Source organism: Ursus arctos, unplaced genomic scaffold (assembly GCF_023065955.2).
Source record: "Ursus arctos isolate Adak ecotype North America unplaced genomic scaffold, UrsArc2.0 scaffold_2, whole genome shotgun sequence".
Classification (NCBI taxonomy): domain Eukaryota; kingdom Metazoa; phylum Chordata; class Mammalia; order Carnivora; family Ursidae; genus Ursus; species Ursus arctos.
In genome coordinates, this window is record NW_026622874.1 from 47,207,738 (window position 1) to 47,230,032 (window position 22,295).

The following is a 22,295-nucleotide window of genomic DNA, read 5'->3' on the forward strand; positions in this document are numbered from 1 at the left end:
ATTAAATTAATTGAAGAACATTATTGCTATGTCTTGAAAAGCACCGTATGCAAGAGATGTTTCAAAGCACAAAAGCAAAAAATTGAAGGTAAATACCTCATTAAGAAAACCTAAAGAGGTCTGTAGATTGATTCAGGGAATCTGACATGAAAATCAGAGGAATCTCAAAAGGCAAAAATAGAACAGATGGAGACAGAACCACTATATCGCACAACAGCAGGGGACACAATCTGTGAGGCTGTGTTTGATGATTCTGAATGGAGAGGAGGCAACATAATAGACATAGCACAACTTTTTTAAGCTAAAATCTGATTTTTAAGGGTTAATCTACTGCTTATTAAATTCTTGTGAGGATTGACTATAAAACACACATACATTGACATAGCTTGGTAAAATGACTGACTACCTAGGAAAAAAATTAAATGCTATTTCAGACAAAAAGAAAATGTAATTTACAAGGGGAAAGGGTCAGACTGATACAGGACTGCTCATCTGCTAGAAATGCGTAGAAGAAGTACAAGGCTATTAAAAGAGAAAACCAGGAATCCCATGATCCTATATACTCAGGTGTAGTGAAAGGAAGAGATCTGTGAAGTGGCCAAAATTCACATAGTATTTCACCACATACCTGAAGAACGCACTTTAAAAAAGCATCATAATAGAGGCCATGAGATGAATGAAAGAGAAGGCAGCAATGAGTGGTGTGCAGCCTTGCTAGATGTCTGTCCATCTATCTAGCCATACTTCTGTAAAGTAAAAATGATAGAAGAGGAATTTGTAATAGAGTGCAAATAAGGATCACAAATTATAAGACACTATTTTATAATATTCGTGAAGTAAAATACTCTTCTTCAGTACCTCCCCTTTAGGTATCCTAGGATATTTATACCTCTTTTTTTTTTTTAAACACACAAACCTGGAGATCCTTCAGGATCATGATTCTAAAATTCCTTTCACTCAGACAATCAACATGTTTGTACTCTCAGCCTAGACATAAAATGCTTCACCTAATTTTTCTACTTCCGAGAAGAGTTTACCCTATCATCAAGAATGCTCCTAATCCCGGTCATCTTCAATACAAGTGTTAAATTATCTGTTGGAGATGTAGAGTCTATAGATACATGGCAAATATTTTATAACCTCCATGAATCCATAAGCAACCTGTTTCTGTCTCCAGACAGATTGTTCTTTTTGTGTGTGTGTTTGGTGGGGTTGGGGATTTGTTTCAAATTGAAAGTAACTTCACAAGCATTGAATATATCAAAACAGAACTTTTTCATAGGCAAATTTATTTAAAATAACTTGATAAGACTTACATGGTAAGATAGTTTTCCTCTTATTTTTTGTATGATAATTGTTTTAATTTCCCATCCTTTGTATTATACCGATGATGAAAATGCTTTTAAGTAGAAAACGTGATCAAAATTTGTCAGTCTGTTACATTATCAATGAATCAAAGCTTGCGGTAAAGCTTCAGAACATGAATTAGAAGCAAAAGTTATGCTAAATTGCTTTCAGAGGGAACATTTCAAAATCATGTAAATTTCTGCTAAAACATACACTTTATACCCTTTTCCTCTAAAGGGAAAATTATTTATGTGGACAGCCACCAAACAGTGGGAATTTTGGAAGATGAAAATGAATTATTCCAGTAATTGTTTTATATGCAGAAAAAATGTGATCCCTAAAAATAACTTGAGCCAAAGCTCATATAACCTTATGCCATGAAAAATAAATTAGAGCTCATACAGTATCAATTAAGGAAGTTCACAAGTATGTAATAAATCAAAATCCTTGTATTATAGTGGATTTTTATTTTGTATTTGTTTTTTTATTTGAAAATTTTAAAAATCTAAATAATTTACATTTCACAGCATTACAACTTTGCTCACCAAAATTTCAAGTATAAACTCTCATTTTCCTAGCGCAGCTTAGCAACTCTGATTGGATTCTCTTTCTGTGTCTAATACAGAAGACCTATGGGGGGGACAGGTAGAAGAAATCATAAGAAGTATGTACAAGTTGGAAATGGAGACTTGAAATGACACTGAAATAATTTTCATAATTTCATACACATATTTATTGTAACATGTTTATAAATACGGCAATATCTTTGGAATGTTTTAACTTATAATTGAGTACAAAAACAGTTTAAACTATAAATCTGGGTTTTTGAATGACTTTGTGCTTTGGCAGACTCTACCTTATACTGTAATATTAGTCATCTCCTTAAGTCAGAACAATTTTAATACTTGTGAAAATAACATTTGAGTGATTTGTGCTGGAAAGGTTTTTTTTCTTAAAAATATTCATAGGTCTGCTTAAAAATAGTAGCCTCATTATTTCCACTAATGTAAGCACTTTTCACCCCTTGCACTACATTTTTGGGGCTCTTGTTACACTTTAAGTAGGTCATTTCACCTTCTAAACTTTCAATTATTTATTACGTTTATTTTTTATTGTCTGGTTTTCCCTGTGGAATGTAAGAAGTAAGGGGTAAGGAACTTTATTATGTTTATTTCTATGTCCTGGGAACCTAGAAGTGGGTCTGGCACATAGGAAATACTTAATAAATGCTTGATAAATGGAAAATTAATTGTTTAGTGAATGAATGAATAAATAAACAAACTTGGTCTGCTTCACTCACTTATTGTCACTGCCTTGGCATTTGAGTTTAAGTTCCCTGTTTTAACTTTATTGGCCCTTTTGTGAAACAGAACTTGTGACATGTAATGGGAGAAAAAGTGACAAGTAATAAACAATTAAAATATATAATAATGAGGCAAAGAATAATTTATATGGTCAGTAAAGGTACAGAAGTATTTAATCACTTAAGTGATCAACTCTGTAAACAATAAGGAAAACACTTATAACTATCTTCTTTCTGTGTTTTTAAGATGACAGCATTAAAAGCTGTAATTTGTCTACTGGTAATAAACATTTACTCATGAATAGTGAAAATGACAACTTAAATGCAGAGTACCCAATTTTTCATACACTAGAATTAGAAAGAAGGCATTTTAATTTTTATTTATAATGAGAATTGTTTGAAAAATATTTTTGCATTTGAGGTTTAAAAATTGAAATTTTCACACTGGATTAATTTCCTAGACTTTAAAAAATGAGCAGTCAGGGAAGGCATACATATATGCTATGGACCAAATGTTTGTGTCCCCCTAAAATTTACATATTGAAATTAGGGACCTTAAACCTAGTATATGTGGTTATTAATGGCACAGTTCACAAAAACTCAGCAGAAAAAGCTGGTGAACATGTGTTCAAATATTTGATTTTCCCATCGTGTGTAGTAATAGATCTTTTCTTTTTTAATTCTTTAATCAGTATTTAATCTCTAAAGATGAGGCAGCTCACTGTAACAGGAGTTGAGCAAGTTGGTCTCCTAGAAAAGCCTCAGTAGACCTTTTTTGATTTGCTGATGAAGAATCACTTAGAAAATCAGAAAAGCTAGAAAGTACAAAAGAGTAACGATTGCACTTTCATAAGAATATTCTGAATAAATTGTTTCGAAAACATTTATACACCTTTTAGAAGGTAAAAAGCTTGTTTTGTCAAATATTTCAAATCTTAACAAACCCTAAATAATGTGATTATTTGAAAAATAAGAACTTAACCTTCAAAATAAGAACTTGAAAAGTAAAACTTTATGTTCATTAATTTTCCCCATCAGTTTTTTTTAACTTCATACTATTTAATTTTAATGAGCTATGCAATGGTTCACTTCATATATAAATTCATCATTAGCCTCTGCTAATGACATTTTCATCAAAAGATTAGGTTTTAGGAAATCAAATTATGACTTAATTAATACACATTAACAACAACAACAAACTCAAAGCAAATGTGATTAGATATGATTTTTGAGCCATTATTTACAAAGCAGTACTGGAGATACTTTATGTTAAGAAGACCTTTTTTTTTTCCTAAAATATTTAGCCTTACCTATAAAAAAAAATAAATGTAACTTAAAAACTATTTTTTTCCGTAGGAATTTAGAGTAATAAACTTATTGAAAGACACTGTGTAAAAGAAGTTGAAATATTCAGTCAGATTGGTTATAATGAATATCTGACCTTGTCAATGCCACATTCAACCAATCTTTGTATAACAGACAATTTTCCTCATGATTCATAGAACATTTCTCCTGTTCACCATTGTATTTACCAGGATCCAAAAGAGTTCTCTTTCCAACATCTTTCAATATTCCTACAAATGTACCCTTCACTATAACTATGATATACAGTTTCACATAGTATCCCTAGGATTATCATGGTATTTGGTGCTTTATGCTTTTGTCCAATAGTCTCTTGCCCTGGATTGCTGCCTCCCTACATTCTCAATGAGGATAAGTCATGCTTGTCTTTCAGAGATGCTCAAACATCTTTTTCTTCAAAGTACACTGTAAATATTCATTTAGATTTTTCTGAGGTCTATTTTCCATAAGAATCTTTGTATTTAGTAATTTTTATACTCTTTTATGGTTGTTGAGTTATTTTTCGCTACTTCCTACTTTCTCCCACCTGATTCTGACAAGGGCACGTGTGCCTAAGGACAAACCATAATGGTATAAATATCCCCTTTCCACAAAATAAAGAGGTTTTGTCAGTTTTCCACTTTATAAACCTAAATTTTGTCTACTGACACTATCAAAATATTTTCCTAGGAAAAATTGGCAAATTTTACATAGACAAGTAGCTCTATGCTTTATTTTTTAAACTTTTTGTATCCAGTCTGACACGCAGGTATTACCATATTGATATTGTACATCTTACATTCTAAATATATTTTTAAGGCATTTTGCTTTATTGTGGTAATTTAAGTGCATATCAATTTTATATTTGTACATGGTGTGAAATAGGGTATACTTTTATCATCTTCCAGACAGATACTTTTATTTAATAAATCACACTATGCTTTAAAAGACTACACATATCATATAGTAATTTTACTTCTTTTCTTTGAGACTTTTGTAAATTTTTTTAAAATTTCACTGACATTTTTGTCCATTGCTTTGCTGATTCTGTGAGAATAAAAGAAGTCATCATATACTTAGAAGAATTCCACTTATTCTAGAGTCATTATATCTAATAGCCTCCTGAACCAGCTTCAGTCTATCAACAAGAAATTGCCTCAGTGAACATACTTTTTCATTCCAGCAATCCGTGTCAGCCTGTCATCTGCACCCTCTGTCTCAACTTCACTTATAAAAATCAGCAAGTCACAAACTCCAAATAAGTACACTTCTGGGTGAAAACCCTTCAACACTATTATTCAAGTAGTCTTACTTCTACAGGTGATAATAATATATTTATATCTCAGATAGTCTTCCAAAAATTTTATATAACAAGGCTGTCAGTGGAGGTTTATGCAGTGGTGAAAAATATTTATATCTGAATGTTCAACATGATAGCTCCTAGCCACATGTGACTATTGAGCATTTGAAATGTGTCTAGTGCACTGGGGAACTGAATTTTAAATTGCATTTAATTTAAATTTTCATTAAAATTATCATAGCCATATTGGTTAGTCACTATCATATTGGGCATCATTGGGCTTAAAAGATCAACAGTCTGTTCCACTTGAAGAGACTAAGCCTGATCAGCATAACTCTCCCTTACTATAACAAGTAATAAATTTCTCTTTTTAATTTAAATCATTCAGTGAGAGTTCTGGAAATTACACTGAAGATGTTTGTATAACACTCACTTGGAAGAATTTCAGGAGATTATTGGACCAACAGGTGCCCTCAATAAGACCCTTGTGCCCAAGCTTTTTTTATCTTTCAGATTGTCAGTGAGGTGATTCAGTCTAAATCACAAGCTGAGCTTTGATTAGTTTGATTGACTCTAATTGCTGAATTTACTTTTTGTCCTCTTTTCTTTTAATTGAAGTATAGTTGACATTAGTTTCAGGTGTACAACATAGTGATTCAACAATTACATGCATTACGAAATGCTTGCCACTATAAATGTAATTACCATTTGTCACAATACAGTTATTAAAATATTATTGACTATATACTTTATGCTGTATTTCTCATGTCCATAATTTATTTGTTTTGTAACTGGAAGTTTGTACCTCTTAATCCCCTTCAACTATTTCACTTTTTTTGTTTGTTTTCCCATTAAGGTCATCAGAAGAACATGAGAAGAATAAGGTTTTTTGTTGTTGTTGTTGTTGTTGTTGTTGTTGTTGTTTTGCCTATAAAGACATTAGATGTAGGACTTCATATAAAATAATCAGACCTAGAGTATTTTTAGTTGAATAATTAGTTTTGATAAAGTCATTAAATCTTTTTTTCTTTCTTTTTTTTTTTTTAACCATTAAACTGCTTATTTTCTTGCACTTACTTTGGTAAGTACTTAAGCAAAGTTGTGTCCCTGTTTTGTTCTGGATTGTCTAGAAAACTCTTAATACCAAATTTTGACTTAACATTGTTTGTTGGTGAGTTTCATGTGAGAAATAATAATAAAAATGTTCAACATCACTAGCCATCAGGGAAATACAAATCAAAACCGCAATGAGATGCCACCTTACACCAGTTAGAATGGCAAAAATTAACAAGACAGGAAATGACAGATATTGGCGAGGATGTGCAGAAAGGGGAACCCTCTTACACTATTGGTGGGAATGCAAGCTGGTGCAACCATTCTGGAAAAAAGTGTGGAGGTTCCTCAAGATGTTAAAAATAGAGCTACCCTATGACCCAGCAATTGCATTACTAGATATTTACCCCAAAGATACAGATGTAATGATCCAAAGGGGCACCTACACCCCAATATCCATTGCAGCAATGTCCACAATAGCCAACTGTGGAAGGAGCCGAGATGCCCTTCAACAGATGATTGGATAAAGAAGATGTGGTTCATATATACAGTGGAATATTACTCAGCATCAGAAAGGATGAATACCTACCATTTGCATTGTCATGGGTAGAACTGGAGGGGATTATGCTAAGTGAAATAAGTTAAGCAGAGAAGGACATTATATGGTTTCACTCATATGTGGAACACTCATATGAGCACAGAGGACCACAGGGGAATGGAGGGAAAACTGGGAATAAATCAGAGAGGGAGACAAACCATGAGAGACTCTGGACTCCAGGAAACAAACTAAGGCTTACAGAAAGGAAGGGGATGGCGGGGTGGGGTAACCAGGTGATGGGTATTGAGGAGGGCATGTGTTGTGATGAGCACTGGGTATTATATGCAACTAACGGAAAATGTTGTTGTGGCTGATGTCAAAGTGGTTACTTCCTGTGTTTTCCTCTAGGATTTTAATGGCTTCAAGTCACATTTAGGTCTTTAATCCATTTTGAGTCTATTTTTGTGCATTGTGTTACAAAGTGGTCCACTTTCATTCTTTTGCATGTAGCTGTCCATTTTCCCAGCAGCATTTATCGTGGAGACTGCCTTTCCCCATTTTATATTCTTGCCTCCTTTACCATAGATTAATTGACCATATCAAGTGTGGGTTTATTTTGTTCCATTGATCTGTCTCTGTGTTTGTGCCAGTAACATACTGTTCTGACTACCACAGCTTTGGAGTATAGCTTGAAATCTGGAATTGTGATTCCTCCAGCTTTTTCTTTCTGAAGATTTCTTTGGCTTTTCAGGGTCTTTTGTGGTTCCATACAAATTTTAGTATTACTTATTTTAGTTCTGTGAAAAATGCTATTGGTATTTTAATAGGGATGCATTGACTCTGTAGATTGCTTTGGGTAGTATGGACAGCTTAACAACATTAATTGTTCCAATCCAATGCTATATCTTTACATTTGTATCACCCTCAATTTCTTTCATCAATGTTTTATAATTTTCAGAGTATAGGTCTTTAACCTACTTGATTAAGTTTATGCCTAGGGTTTTTGGTTTTGGTTTTCTTTGGTGCAATTTTAAATGGGACTGTTTTCTTAATTTCTCTTTCTGCTATTTCATTACTGATGTATAGAAACACTGCCAATTTCTGGATATTTATTTTGTACCCTACAACTTTACTGAATTCATTTATTACTTCTAACAATTTTTTAGTAGAGTCTTTAGGGTTTTCTATGTACAGTATCATGTCATTTGCAAATAGTGACAGTTTAACTTCTTCCTTACCAATATACATGCCTTTTATTTCTTTTTCTTGTCTGATTGCTGTGGCTAGGACTTCCAGTACTATGTTGAATAACAATGGCAAGAGATGTTCTTGTCTTGTTCCTGTTCTTAGAGGAAAAACTGTTAGTCTTTCAACATTGAGTATGATGTTAGCTGTGAATTTGTCATATATGGCTTTTATTTTGAGTTATGTTCCCTCTAAACCAATTTTGTTGAGAGTTTTTATCAAGAATGGATTTTTTAATTCTGTCATGATTTTTCTGCATCTATTGAGATGATCATATAATTAATTTTTATCTTTCGTTTTGTTAATGTGGTGCATAACATTGATTGATTTGTGAATGTTGAAACATCCTTACATCCCTGGAATAAATCTCATTTGAACATGGTGAATGATCCCTTTAATGTATTGTTGAATGTGATTTGCTAATATTTTGTTGAGGATTTTTGTATTTATTTTCATCAGGGATATTGAGCTGTAGTTTTGTTGCTGTTGCTGTTCTTGTTGTTGTTCTTCTTTTTAATCTTTACTTTTAAAACATTTAAGCTTTCCTTTTACCCAGAACATGATAATATGCTAAAATATTCTCTTTAAGAATATATATCTATATATCCTTAAAATGGATTTGTCAGTGAGATTTGAAACTATTTCTTTGTATATATTCTTTTCTGCTATAGGTATCTGATTTGTCTAAAATAAATGCATCAAACTTTTTCACTATCTGATAATTTTTATCATGAGACCAGCGTTGTTTTTGGTGAGAGATTTAATTCACTTTGCATTTAATATAAAAGTGGATAACAGTTCCTCTTTTTTGTCTTACCTGTGTTTACTATTCATTTTACTTTCTCATTTATCCTTTAAATTTTATCCAATATTTTGCTGGTTTTATCAAGTTGCTATTTATTCATATGTTCCTTTATTAATCTGAGAGTTCAACTTTATTTTCCACTGCTTTAATTTCCTTTTTGTTGTGTTCATAATCAAACATGATTTATCTGTCAATGTGTGAAAGCCAGATGTATTATCACTAACTCCTGCATTTTATCTGGTCTTCTACTTCATTTCAAATAAAATATTTAGAAATTTTTATTTCTTTAAATGTAATCTTTTTCTGTATAAATTTATTTTCTTAATTAAGAACAGTAATTTGTGACAATTTAAAATTTTCCCTTATGGGGCACCTGGGTGGCACAGCAGTTAAGCGTCTGCCTTCAGCTCAGGGCATGATCCCGGCGTTATGGGATCGAGCCCCACGTCAGGCTCCTCAGCTATAAGCCTACTTCTTCCTCTCCCACTTCTCCTGCTTGTGTTCCCTCTCTCACTGGCTGTCTCTATCTCTGTCGAATAAATAAATAAAATCTTAAAAAAAAAGTCTATAAAAAAATTATGAAATAAAATTTTCCCTTAAAGCAGGTACTTCTGCATTAAGAATCATATTTAGTGCTTACATTATGTATCCCTAAGCATACTATCATTACCATTCAGAGTGTTTTCCCTTCTTTCTCTTTCTTTATTTAGGTCTGTCTTCTGATTCATTTATTGTTGAGTTAGATTTTTTTTTTTGTATTTTCTCTCAAATTCTTCGTGTTTATATATTTTTCTCAATATATTTATCTTATTCTGGCAAATAATTGGTATTTTGCTTAAATGTAGTATTCCTCTCATTGTATAGTATTAAGTATCAATGTGATTTCATTTGTAAAGACCTTAAAACAGAGCCTAGAACAAAAATGTGTTTATTTTGTTATTTCTATTGTTTTATTACTTTTGAAAAATAATGTTTTTTACCTTTATTATTACTTTTAGGCTTCAGTCCTTTATGTAAATATGCATGTAAATATAAAAACTTCTTTTTATACCCTTTTGTAAATCCAATTTTGTGGGATAAGCTAAGGTGGTGCCCAAGTAGGAGGACCCAAAGCCGGTCTTTTCTGTGGAACACAATGAGATAACTATCAAATCATCCTAAATACCTCAGAAATCAGCCTGGAGACTGACAAAACAAACCCCACAACTAAAGGGAGAGAAGAAGCCTCATCAAAAAGGACACTTGGCAGGCCAGAAGGGTGTGGCCTGATCTAGTCAATGTGCTGAATGGGAAGAAAATTCTTTTTTTTTTTAAGATTTTATTTATTTATTTGACAGAGAGATAGGTAGCAAGAGAGGGAACACAAGCAGGGGTAGTGGGAGAGGGAAGCAGGCTTCCTGCTCAGCAGGGAGCCCAATGCGGGGCTCGATCCCAGAATGCTGGGATCATGACCTGAGCCTAAAGCAGATGCTTAATGACTGAGCCACCCAGGTGCCCCTGAATGGGAAGAAAGTTCTGATTGCAAATGAGTCCAAGATGGTGGAAAAGTGGGAAACCTTAGTTTCATCTGGTCGCAGGAATTCAGCTAGATAGCTATCAGATCATTCTGAACACCTGTGAACTCAACCAGAGATCTAAGAAAAGAGTAGCTGCAATGTTACAAATAGAAAAGTGACCACTTTCTGCAAGAATGATAAGATGGAAAAACTCACTGCAAAAAGAGAACACGAGGCAGTACAGACTACTAGGGACCTAATCAGTATGGACATAAGGTGTCAGAACTAGAGTTCAGAATAATGATTCTAAAGATACTAGCTGGGCTTGGGAAAAACATAGAAGACACTAGATAATCCCTTTCTGGAGAAATAAAAGAACTAAAATCCAATCAAGTCAAAATCAAAAAGGCTATTAATGACATGCAATAAAATTGGAGGCTCTAACTGCTAGGATAAATGAGGCAGAAGAGAGAATTAGTGATATAGAAAACAAAATGATGTGGAATAAAGAAGCTGAGAAAAAGAGAGATGAACAACTACTGGATCATGAGGGGACAATTCGAGAATTAAGTGATACCATAAAGCAATACAATATTAGAATAACTGGGATCTCAGAAGATGAGAAAAGAGAGAGGGGTGGGGCAGAAGGTATATTGGAGCAAATTATAGTGGAGAACTTCCCTAATCTGGAGAAAGAAACAGGAATTCACATCCAGGAGGCACAGAAAACCCCTCTCAAAATCAATAAAAATAGGTAAACACCTCAACATATAATAGTGAAACTTACAAATCTCAGAGACAAAGGGAAAATCCAGAAAGCAGCTCAGGATAAGAGGTCCATAAACTCTAAGAGTAGAAACATTAGACTGAGAGCAGACCTATCCACAGAGACCTGACAGGCCAAAAGCACTGGCATCATATATTCACGGTGCTAAATGAGAAAAATACACAGCCAAGAATACTTTATCGAGCAAGATGTCATTCAAAATAGAATGAGAGATAAAAATCTTCCAGGACAAACAGAAACTAAAAGAATTTGTGATCACTAAACCAGCCCTGAAGAAATATTAAAGGGGATCCTTTAAGTGAAGAGAGAGCCCAAAAGTAACATTGACCAGAAAGGAACAGAGACCATATACAGAAACAGTGACTTTACAGGTAATACAGTGGCACTAAATTCATATCTTTCAGTTGTTACTCTGAATGTAAATATACTAAATGACCCAATCAAAAGACAGGATATCAGATAGGATAAAAAAAGCAAGAACCATCAATATGCTGTCTACAAGAGACTCATTTTAGACCCAAAGACACCTCCAGATTGAAAGTGAGGGAGTGGAGAATCATTCATCATGCTAATGGACATCAAGAGAAAGCTAGGGTGGCAATTCCTATGGCAGACAAATTAGATTTTAAACCAAAGACTGTCATAAGGCAAGGGAAACAAAGACAAAAATTAACTATTGGGACTTCATCAAGATAAAAGGCTTTTGCACAGCAAGAGAAACGTTGACAAAACCAAAAGACAAGAGACAGAATGGGAGAAGATATTTGCAAATGATATATCAGATAAAGGACTAGTATCCAAAATCTATAAAGAACTTATCGAACTCAACACCCAAAAAACAAATAATCCAGTGAAGAAATGGGCAGAAGTCATGAAGACATTTGGTCAACAGCACATGAAAAATACTCAACATCACTCAGCATTAGAGAAATACAAATCAAAACCACAATGAGATACCACTTCAGACCAGACAGAATGACTAAAATTAACAAGTCAGGAAATGACAGACATTGGTGAGGAATAAAGGGAACTCTCTTACACTATTGGTGGGAATGCACGCTGGTGCAGCCACTCTGGAAAACAGTTTGGAGGTTCCTCAAAAAGTTGAAGATAGAGCTACCCTACAATCCATCAATTGCACTACTAGATATTTACCCCAAGGATACAAATGTAGTGATCCAAAGGGGTATTTGCACCCCAATGTTTATAGCAACAATGTCCACAATAGTCAAACAATGGAAAGCTCAAATGTCCATCGACAGATGAATAGATAAAGATGTGGTATATATATATATAAGATGTGATAGATACACACACACACACACACACACACACACACACACACACAATGGAATACTACTAAGCCATCAAAAAATGAAATCTTGCCATTTGCAACCATGTGGCTGTAACTAGAGGGTATTATGGTAAGCAAAATAAGTTAATCAGAGAAAGACAATTATCATATGATCTCACTCATATGTGGGATTTAAGAAACAAAACACAGGATTGTAGGGGAAGAGAGGGAAAAATAAAACAAGATGATATCAGAGAGGGAGACAAATCATAAGACACTCTTAATCATAGGAAACAAACTGAGGGTTGCTGGAGGGGAGGGGAGTAGGAGGATAGGGTAACTGGGTGATGAACATTAAGGAGGGCATGTGATGTAATGAGCACTGGGTAATACATAAGAGTAATGAATCACTGACCTCTACCTCTGAAACTACTAATACATTATATGTTAATTAATTGAATTTAAATTAAAATAAATAAATCCAATTTTTTAAGTGAGTGTATTTGTGTGTGTAAACTTATACACACATACTATAAATATAAATACACATGAACAAGCACACACATATATTACATACATTTACATATACATCTCTTCGAAGTCCTTGTTCTTTTTCACATTATTAAGTCTGAATATTTTTTGTCTTTGCAAAAAAGTCTGGTCTTTTTTGCACTCAGTACTCCAGAACATTCTTAGGTATTAAAGGTACTATGTATACAACTTGGTTGTATGTGGGACTAAGAAAGGAAAGATTACTTAAATATTTAGAGAGGAGAATCTGACACCCTAAGATACTTTTTCTAACTTCACACAGGCCATGTGACTTCCCTATGTACACCCTAATAGAAAATTAAAGATAGAACATTCTGGATTTATGGACAGGAGGTAGGTCTGAGCCAGTACTGCATTTCCAGCACCAGGAAAGAGATAAATCCCCTGGCCACATCTTACCAGTCTCCCCTATGTACAAGCCCACTCTCGTGTTTGTCCTTTAAAAAGATAAAGTAACAGGTTGCAGGTTTCCTGTCCTGGAGCACAATCCACAGCATGTTGAGTTATGCCGTCATCAATTCATGTTTCACTGTTGAATGAGTAGAGCTTTCAAAACCAAGTTGCTCATCACACTGATGCTGTGCTTTTGAGTTTCCACAGTATATCCTGCTTTATGCCCTAAACATGTGGCACTGTGGTATATACCTTCCACCCACCATAGTACAAGTGCTATAACTATGTTTCTTTCAATTTTTAAACCTCCAACTAATTTATTTCCCAAAATTCTAACAGCATTGAAAAATATACAGACACATATCAGTTCCTTTATTCTAGTCTATATTTTTCTCTGCCCCCCAAGAGGAATAAATAAATCTTTGAAAAAAATAAATAAAAATTTAAAAATCAACAGTAACATAGAGAAGTAATTAATAATTGCCATATCACTTGAGTAATCAAAATAAATTTAAAGTACATATATATAAAATCTTGATTAAGGAATTTGTTGCATAGTGATTTGCCACTGGTTGAAACAAAAAAAGTATGTCATAGAAGTATTTTTAATATTTTCTTTACTAATTTGTTTTGTCTAATAAGTAAGAATTTTATTTATATTATATATTTTAATTTCCTGGTAATTCCACATGTTCATTTGGTTCAGAAAACTACACATTTCATGTTTCTTATTATCAGGGTTAGTGTGCATATTACTGTTAGATTTCACGTAGCTACTAGAGTTTACATGGGTAGAGTAGAAATTGAGTTGAACCTTAGTTTATGTGTGTGGGAGGGATTCTGTGATAGAAAGGAAGAAAGAAAATTATTTTCATAAAAAAAATTGAAAATTAAAAAGTCTAGATGAAATAACCAGAAAACAAAAGATAGGTCAAGGAAATCTATTTATTTTATCTTAGGCCGTGATGGAATTGTGATTTTCTTTTTCTTTAGAGGTTGAAGAAGCAATTTCTAACTCTTTCATTCTTTCATATAAGATCCTTCTTTCCCTCCCTGCTCCCTTGATTGTTGTTTAATGAGTGGTCCACCTAGTGCTCCTTGGTGTATCTGCTGAGCAACAGTTCATCCTGCCTTATTTTATATAGAGAAAATTAAGTAGAACTTTTATTTCAGAATTTTAATTAAATACCTATGAGATTCAAACAGTATTAATATGCATGTATAAAATTCCCATGTACCTAATATATATATATATATATATATATATATATATATATATATATATATAATAAACCTTTGTTTAATGTTTCTACGAAAGCTCAGAATGAGTTCTTCTAATAATGTTTGTACAAATTATCCCCAGTGGATGATCTTACTAAAAGGGAACAAATAGAAGTTCATTATTTTTCTTCAAATGAATTTACACTAAATATCAATTCAGGTTTAGTGAAAAAAAAAAAGCAGATGTATTTTTAAATATCTGTTAAAGCATGTATAGACCTTGATTGCAGTAACTATGATTTTGTATGTATCAAAAATGTATAGTAGGATCTGAAACTCACACACTGATGGGTCATGGAATGCAATTGACAAGGGAGATTATTGTTATCTCTGTATGTCTTAATATTTTCCATTTCCTTAACTGGTTGTACTGAGCGCCACCTCCTACAAAGGTAATCACAGGCTTCAAAATCAGTTACTCATATCTATTCTTTGCTTCTATGGAGTTCCTATATTTATGTGACTTTAAACAATATTTCCCCCCTTTGTCCTAATTTATAATTTATAGAGATGGAAGTATAAAGTATTCTATGATGTTTCTCTCTAACTCAAAATTGTGATATATTGAAATTTATCCATGTTGATGAATGCAGCTTTACATTTGTGTTCATTGTGTAACAAGTCCATTTTTATTAAAATAACACAATTTATCCATTATACCATTTGTAAGCATTTGGGTTGTTGCATTTTTTCTATTGTGGACAACTGTAGGAGAATCATTCATATATATAGATTCTAGTGCACATGTGCATTTGATTCCTGAGTAATGCACTTGGGGGAAACAGGCTACTAGAGAAGGCTAATTAATTGTGCAAAGTGCTTATAGTCACACTATAAAATTGCTCCACAATTTTAACAACATTTGGTATTTTACTATCTTATTTTTTGTTAATCTGATAAATATGAAATGATATTTCACTTTTGTTCTAATCAGTATTTCCATAATGTAGTGAGCTTGAGCATCCCTTAATCTGTGTATGGTCATTCATAATTATATTTATTTACATACCTCTTCATGTTCATGTTTCTTATTTATTTTTCTATTGAGTTGTTAGTTGTTTTATTAAGAACTCTTAATTATTTATTATATATTCTAATAACTAAACAGTTTTGGTTTTATGTGTTATTAAAAATGTGCACACATTATAAAAATATACTAGTGTATTTTCACTCACTTTATGTTATCTTTTGATGAACAAAACAATGATGAACTAAGAGCTTTTGTTCTTTATATAATGTAGCTTAATTCACTTATCGTTTAATATTTGTGGTTTTATGCCTTATTTAAGAAATCTTTTCCTGCACTGGTGAAATACAGATACTCGTATATTATTTTCTAGAGATTTCCTACTTTCATTTTCTATATTTAAGTCTATAATATCTCTATGAAGTAAGAATCCAGTTTAATTATAACCTGATATGGATAATTTGTTTTTCCAGTACCTTTTTTGAATCACAGCAGTATTTCCCCAACTGATTAACAATACTTTCCCAGGATACATCAAATTACTATATATGAGTTTTTTGTTGCTGGTGTTACTTCTGTTTTTTCTATTCTGTTTCTTAGTTTATTTATTTTTAAAGATTTTATGTATGTATGTATGTATGTATGTATGTATGTATTTACTAGAGAGAGGGAGAGAGCATGAGCCAGGGAGAGAGGCAGAGGGAGAGGGAGAAGCAGACTTCTCACTGAGCAGGGAGCCGGTGCAGGGCTTGATCTAAGAACCCTGAGATCATGACCTGAGCCAGAGGCAGATGCTTAACCAACTGAGTCACCGGGCACCGCTTAGTTTATTTTTTCTATTCCAGCACTAATGCCACACTGTTATAATAACTTCAGTTTTGCAAGGGGTACTATTTTTGTCCTATGTAATAGTAGTGGCAGAGTTTCTAGTGTTCAATTTCACAATTGTGGGTAAGATAACATCCCCCAGCCTTTTGCTGAGTGTGCACCTGTGCCTGCCAGTCCTGTAAGACCTGCACAGTCCTCAAGACCCCTGATCCCAGCCATTTGAGCAAATTTTAATTATAAGATTCTAAGTTCATTCTAAATTCAGGCCACCGAATTTAAGAATTTTTGTGAGGTTTGGGTTCACAACTGTTTTTTTTTGTTTTTTTTTTTTTACTCTGTTAGAGATGTCTTCCTTTTGAACCCTGGCAATTTCTCTTCCTTATTTTTATGCATGGGCTTTCATTTTGGTGTACCTGAAGTAAACAGAAGGAGAAGATTTCAACATATGCTCAATCCATCATCTTAAAATTAAAAACCATTGTAAACCTTTCATCTCAGTATATATAAATCTGATTAAAATTTGTTTATATTTATAGAATAAATCCAAATATAATTTAAAAACATTTTTGGGAGTAATCACATCAGGTTGATACATAGTTATTTTAAATCTGCAGAAATAAATCAATATTTTCTCTTAATATATTTTCTCCAAATATGGTTGAGTCATGCAGAAATACTATATTTGGTTTACAGTCACATACTATTTTTATTAAAAATAATGCTATCCAGCTTCCTAATTCACTTTATTTGCCCTTTTTCAATTTCTTCCATCAATATTTATTGAGTGTGAGCTCTAAATGTTTTTAGATTGTGTCAAAATATTACAATTCCATACAAAACACAGATTTCCAGTTCCTGAATGTGATCACATACTATAATAACAACAGTGAAAACATGTTCAAAATTTACTTTGAGCAAGGTAGCGTTGTGGAAAAATATCATATAGCATCTTTCATGAGCTATTTTAAGGGGAATAATATATATTTAGATATATACTTACAAAAGTGGGTCTTTCTTTAAGTCTTCTTACTTTATAATCAACATTCTCAAGATAATTGGAAAGAGCATTTATGTTTTGTTCAATCTTACAGAAGGGATGTTATTTACTTAAGATGGTTATTTTCTCAGAAGGAGCAAGATAGTTTCAATTATTTAAATCCAATTATGTGTATTTTACATCGGATTGATCTTCAAAATAAAATCAGTAAATTAGAGGTATTATTTTAACTAGGTAGAGATTTCTCAGCTAGCAAGGAAAGTCAATTCTATCACCTAGGATAAGAAATATCAAGCACCTCTTTCAAATAATAGATCCGGTATCCTTCAGATTGATATGGCACCAGCTTGACCTTACATTTACACCCAAGCCATTTAAAATGAATATCTCATTTCTTCTAGAAAGAGATGTGAATTCTGGGTGTGCATAATGTTTAAATTGAATGTCATAAAGAGTAAAAAAATACTGGTTTTGTGAAATAGTGATAGTGTATAATATATATCTTTCTTAATTTCTTACCAAAATAATGGGACATTTCTGACAGCTCATTTATATGTATCATTTAAATTTAAAATGGTTAGCTTATTCAAATTTAATAGTAGAAATCATTGTCATTATGGCCACAAAAGGTTACGAATTTTGTTCCTAAGAATAATTTATAATCCCATATTTAATTTACTTATTTGGTCACTTCTATTTGCAGCTGTAATGATACTCTATTAAATAAAATTTGAGCATTGTATTTATTTTCACTCATGTAGTAACATATTAACCTGAATGTGAGTTATGCAAGAATCTTCATTATCAAGGACAGAACTAAAACTCTACAAAGAAAATTGGAAAACAAAAGCCTTTAGTTATCTACATAGCTGTCGTGAAGTAGGTAAGGGAGTCTTTCCTTCTTGCTATCATAGCCACTGCTAGATAAGAGAGCATTGGTTTCATTAGTGGGCAATTTTTATCCTGGGAAGAAATAGAGATATTTTAGAGTCAAGAAACAGCCACAAAAGAAATAATATTCCAGGGAATAATATATCTGAAAGATTTATGTTTTATCTACTAAGCCAATAAAACCTCTCAAGTCCCTCTCTGTAATTCAAGGAGTGACAGAGGATAGAAGTTGTTTATGAAAGTTAGATCACCTGAAGTCCATATGTCACATTGATTCTACTGCAATAAGGAATTATCCCTATTATTATTTTCATTAAAAGTCACAAATCTCTGAATGCTTGGTTATGATCCCAGAATTGTGCTAAATGCATCATCTCACACAACACTGTCATATTAATCTCACAACACTATGCAATGAATAGCATTATTGCCTTCATTTTATAGGTGAGTAAAACGAACCTCCAAAACAATCATTTGTCTAAGTCACATGGCTAGTAAGTATTACACAAAGACATCACACCTAGTCTAGCTCTAGAGCCTGGCCTCTTTACAATGCAGAAAACAATTACAAGAGCAATTGCGATAGAGTAGCTGAACTTCTTAGACATATAGTGGCAGGTTCGTGATTTGTTAGTTATGGAAAGGCAGTAATGAAAGAGGTCTGTGTCAGTCTGATGTACACCTAAATACAACAAGGGAATGAATAGAATAGCCTGCCATTGATACTTAAATGTTTATAATCAGAATGACTAGATAATGAAGTTCTCATATTTTTCTTTTTCTTCCAACCACAAGGAATTTTGTGTTCTTCTGTGAAGTTGCATCATCTTCCACCACAGGACATTTTCAGATGTGATCCTCCCTGCCTGGAGGGCTTCTTTCCGTTCTTTGCAGATTATTCCAATTATTCCTTTACATCCCGGCTCAATAGGGACCATATCAGGGAACCTTCCAGGGAAGGCAGAATTAGGTCAAACCCCCAATTGGCACCTTTCACATTTCATCTCCCTTTCTTCCTTTAATTTCTTCTCATTACTTATCAGCACATATTTTATGTATTTTGGTTATTTTTAGACCTCACAGCTAGAGTGTAAGTTTAATGATAGTAGGTAAATTTTGTTATGTTTGGTCACTTCTGTATCTACAACATCTTGAATGTGCCTGGTAAATAGTGAATATTCAGTAAGTGTTTGTTGAAGGAATTAACTAACAGAGTTAGTTGTGTTATATTTGACGCACATCAATTTATTTGCCAGATTACAGTCTCCATGAAAAGGCAAGGACCACATCAGTTTTTGCTCACTGACCGCATTGACAGGAACTTACCAGACCCTCATTTAATATTTAATGACAAAAGGAATTTTTTTTCAGGCTCAGGACCCTCCTCTTTTGACTGAGAACATCAAAATCTGAGCATATATCCCTTTTAGCTTTAAGTGGATGTGGGTTATAATCTCAAAAGCATAAAAATAATAAAAACATATCTATCACAAGTAGATGTTGAGAGGGAAATAAAAATCAGAATGGAGAGCTCAGAGGGAAAGCTAATGTTTGAAAGAAAGGATGAGTGCTGTTTAGGCAGTAGAAGTAAGTGTAATTTTTTGGTGGCGGTTGTAAATTCAAGACAAACTCAAACAGCCAGAATGTTTAGAGAGAAAAATATGCTTCATGGAGAAAGAGAAAGGTGGAACTAAAATGGATTATATTCTTTTAGACAGAACCATAAGGGGATCCAGGTAACTGAACAAATAAATTTCAAATTCTTACTCAAGGCTGCACTGTATGTCCTCCCAATTCCAGTCAACTTAACAATGGAAGCCTCTTATTATGCATTTGCATTATAATAAACACACATGAAAATGAACAGAAAAATTGGAGAAGAATTACACCTATTCCTTAGTAACACAAAGGCAGAAGCTCTAGGACATAGCTGGAATGGGGATTGCACGTGGACACAAGTTCATGGCAAGGGAAAATTTTAGTTATGTACAAAATAATTCCATGGAACATAGATGGAGAACAAATATGTATGTGGTTATATGTATGAGCATAAGAGCTATGTAAAAGGAGTGTTTCCATTCCTAAGATGGTACCCAGTTCCTCTAGTTAAATAGGTGTGTGTGTATGTGTGTGTATATATATATATATATATATATATATATATATATATATATATATATATGTAAGTATTTTAAGTATTAATAACATTTTGTGGTAACATTGAAAATTATTAATAACAAATTCTTGTATAGATGTTTAGGTGAAATACTGTTAGTTTTTATAAGGAGTGGGTTAGTTTATGAAAACTATTTAGTTAAATTTATAAAAACTATTGTTTTTATAAAGTGTTTTTCAGTTTTTCACAACTGATCCTATTTGTAAAAATCTTAAGTTGTAAAATTACTTTTTTCATTAGATCTTTGAACTACAGTGACAAATGGGCTGGATAATTTTTTTAAAAAAGATAATAGTTCATAAGAAGCACATTGTTTTGATCAACTGAGTTGATTAACTGAGCAAGGGGTATTATTTTTATAATAGTGATAATAAAAGTATCATTTTTGAATACCTGTGTGGCATATATTGTGCTTAATATTTGCATGCATATCTTTTTCTCTGAACTTTACAACCTGGAAAATCATATATTATCACACCAATTTATCACCTGTGGAAACTGTGTCAGAGAGCTTAAGTAAACTGTGGCTGTGATAGGGCACATATTTACCAGTGGTTCATTCAGCCTGGGAATGACTAACTCAAAAGGTTGAGTGGAACTAGTAAAAAAGGTTGTGTGATGTGCTCTAGCTCACTGCTCTATAACAAATCAAATTGTGGGAGACAGAGTGAATTGAGGTGCTTCCTAATTCAGTCCTGTTTCTGCTGTTGGGCAGATGCTTCTTTGTCTATTATCCATTCTTGCTATACTATGTTATAACTTGTATGTGGAATATCAAGTATTAGCTGATGCATGGGCCAGCCAAGTCATGAGAGGACATGACCGGAGATTTGGAGTCAAGGACGTTTTTGACAGTAAAAATGCTGTGTACCTGATGTGTCCTTGGTGCTTAGCAAGATCTGCCGTAGCTCAGTGAAGGTGATGATGGCTTTAGATTAAGAATCCTGACCATATTCATCACCCTGAATACCCTGTATGACAAAGCTCACATACAGCTCTATTTAATTGCGAACACTCTAATTCTTAGCACTTTGAGTACACCTGACTTTTAGAAAAGGGAAGAGGTTCATAAATTACAGCCATTAATCCAAAATACAACTAATGATCTCATCATAAGTGCACTCTTGATAATATAGAGGGTAACTATAATTAATTCAGACATACAGATCTTCAGGTGATGAATTAAGTAATATTTATTTATTTTATGGATTGTTGTAAATTTTAGTGTTTTGGATTTATAAAGAAGATAGAAAATCTATATTGGGTTTCTGGTTGGCACATTTACGTCTTGAAGATTCACAATGGCTAGTGTATTTAACGTTTGAAGTATTTCATGTCAAACATGCATCCAGTGAGAAAAACTGAATGAGTTAAGTGAAATATTAGCCATTTTTAAAAACTGTTCCAAGATTACTCATTTTAAACATATATCTATGTTTTCCTGGTCAGACAGATTTTTTTAACATGAAGTTTAGAAATGTCTGGAAAGGCACAAGATAACAGCAAAAAAAGCATATTGCACAAATATAACATTTGACATTCATGTAATGCCAAATGATATAATGTATCAATCCCAGATGGGAAACAGAAAGAATGAACACAAATTAATCTCAATTTCCTAAACATACAGTTTAATTGCTTTATGATTCTCATAGAAATTATATTGGTGAAGTCTAAGCATTGGCTTTAATTTTGACCTGA